Source organism: Triturus cristatus, chromosome 4_1 (genome assembly GCF_964204655.1).
Source record: "Triturus cristatus chromosome 4_1, aTriCri1.1, whole genome shotgun sequence".
Lineage (NCBI taxonomy): Eukaryota > Metazoa > Chordata > Amphibia > Caudata > Salamandridae > Triturus > Triturus cristatus.
The window spans coordinates 1,064,148,956-1,064,151,961 of NC_140585.1; positions in this window are offsets into that span (position 1 = coordinate 1,064,148,956).

Sequence of the window (3,006 nt, forward strand, 5' to 3'; positions counted from 1 at the left end):
ATAGTCTTGTAGTCCGATACTCAGAAGCTGGAATCTGTTCTGGACGTTCATCGTATCGTCCTCCTTTTCCTTTAGGAAACAGCTGGGGAAAACATCGAGCTTCCAAGCTCTCCTCCCATACACTCACGGGAGTTCCTTTTGCTTTCTTCATCTGAAAGAGATCAATATTATCTCCCATAACTTCTTTTGAATGAAGAGGATGTATGCTAAAATGTTCATAAATTTCTTCTTCCTTTGACTTGTCCACTTTTTCAATTTGTCCAGTTGGTGTTTCTGTGTCTTCTTGTAAATCTTCTTCTTCTTCTTCTTCTATATAAATTGATTCATACCATTTGTTATTCCTTTTCAAATACAAATTTGCTCTTTGTACTTTCCGCACATCTACCAGCTCCTGCCAAATCTTCTTATTCTTTGTAGGTACACCATTAACCAGAATAATTAATGGTTCAGTTTCCAAAGTATCCGCATCAATAGTTTCCATATTTTTTTTCAAATCCAAGGGCAAATACACCACTCTTCCTTTTAAACCTCTCAGTAAATCAGAAGGAGGCAATTTACCCGTTTTGGGCTCCATACGTACTATGGTCTGGAACGGATGAACACATTGAATGAGTATAGACTCATATGTATTTAATTCAGAAAGTTCAGCAGGAATAGCATCCAATTCTAAATTATTATGTACAGCTCTGGTCGGCATTCTATTTTCCTCTAACTTGTTGTAACAGTATTTACAAATACGCTGAACTTCACCCAAATCAAAACAATTTTCTAGAAATATATATGTGGCAAAATCCTTCCACTTATAATTATCTTCATTTTCACTCTTTCTGTAGAGATCAACATTCCTAGTTTGTTTTCTATAATGAGTTCTGCGGCAACAAATACAAGTAAAATTTGGTCTTTCATTAGAGACTATTGCAAATTTTGTTATATGATCATTAAATGTGTTATTTACAGAGGGTTCTACATTCTCTTCCACTTCTTCCTCATTTACTGTGTCCTTCTCTGCACTGTTTTGTTCAGGACCAAAGTAACAAAACTGAATTTCATCCACAACCTTCTCTACATCTGATAACGTTCCTCGGAACAGAGCCCTATTCAATTCATTTAACTTTATTGCTGGACTTTTGGCAAAATACAACCGTCTCACAAACTTTCTCATTTCAGTATGATGAACAGCCAGCATCCTAAAATGATGGAAAACACTATTGCACACTTTTCTAGATAGACAAGCCAGAGAATGACCCTGCAAACCAGTATTCTCTCTCACTCTGCATGGATCCAGACTTTGAAGCACCTTAATCTTCTGTTTTATACTTTTTTTACTATATTCTCTTAGAAACTCTCGAAATTTGTCAATAGATTCCTGACGCACAGTGCAAATACTACTACAATTCCAAGTGTACACTGGGGCTTTAGGACGTCTCCCCATAGCCTCATCTGCCATCACTTGTACCTCATCTCTAGGAACCATTATCTCCTTCTCCATTATGCAACCATTTTTTACTTCGTAAGAACGACCTCTGGTGTCAACTGCATGCAGCAAACTATTACTTTGAAAATAGCTCTCTTCATTAAAAAAAGGTTCACTACTTGAACTATGCATCCACTTTCCTAAAAACACTTTACAAAAGTTTGTTCTGTTCACTACTCTTTTCCTTTTGCTATGTGATTTCAGTACATTAACCATTTTGTCTAATGTACGCATCCTATTCAAAATTAAAATGAATAGTTTCCTTTTTAATTCTAATGCCATTGCTGCAATGGCTTCTATTTCTTTTTTTCTTTTATAAAACTTTGTCTTTTTCTTATATTTCTTCACATCCTTCATCAAATTGGACATAACTCTTCTCTGAAACATTTTTCTACGTATCTCTTTAAACGCTGTTTTTCTATTTATATAAATCTTTTCAGTTGCTGAAGGTATATTTGCATTAACTAAATTGTCAATTTTTTCCTCTCCTTTTTTGTTCAAAACATCCTTTCGAGTACAGACATTTTGTACATTTTTCATTCTTTTGAATATATTTTTTATAAATTGTTTTTTCTGCTTACCAGAAGATTTTTTCTTTTTCCCAACATGAGCATCTTCTACTAACTTTGGTCCTCTAGTTGTCTTCAAATATAGGTTTTTTTTGTGCGTTTTTTGAACTCTGGATTTTGTAGGCATCTTAAATTTTGTCCACTGCTCTTCAGCAATACCTGAAAAAAACTAAAAAAAAAATCCTTTATTTTATTTAAATATATTACTACATTTCTTTTCACAATAGTCACAAAACGTAATTTCTTTGCCAATTTGAATGCACACTTACTGCTCTTTTTTTTGGCAAGTTAAAATCACTTTTACAGACTGACACATTATGAAACCACTTTTCAGTTTTTTTAAAAAGCCCATGTCCAGACTGCTTTTTCAGACCACCACCATGTGTATCCTCGGTGACTACCTACACTCCAGCAAGGGCAACCAGCCTTAGTGATGCTGAATGTATTTGCATTACAGACTGAAACCTGAAAACCCCACTCGCTTCTAAATACTGTGCATGATTATACATGGAAAGGAGCTGGGTGTGTGCTAAGAGTCTGCTTCTTCCCCCAAAAAATCGCTCCCCCTTTTTCCTACTAATGCAACTGTGAAATCACCAGAGCAAAACGCAATAAATCTCTGCCTGTAATTCCTATTTCCACACAGAGTCATGTTTTCACATTAGTCCCAAAACGAAATTTCTTTGCCAATTTGAAAGCAAACTTACTGCTCTTTTTTTTTGGCAAGTGAAAATCACTTTTACAGACTGACACATTATGAAACCACTTTTTAGATTTTTTAAATTGCACATGTCCAGACTGCTTTTTCAGACCACCACCATGTGTATCCTCGGTGACTGCCTACACTCCAGCAAGGGCAACCAGCCTTAGTGATGCTGAATGTATTTGCATTACAGACTGAAACCTGAAAACCCCACTCGCTTGTAAATACTGTGCATGATTATACATGGACAGGAGCTGGGT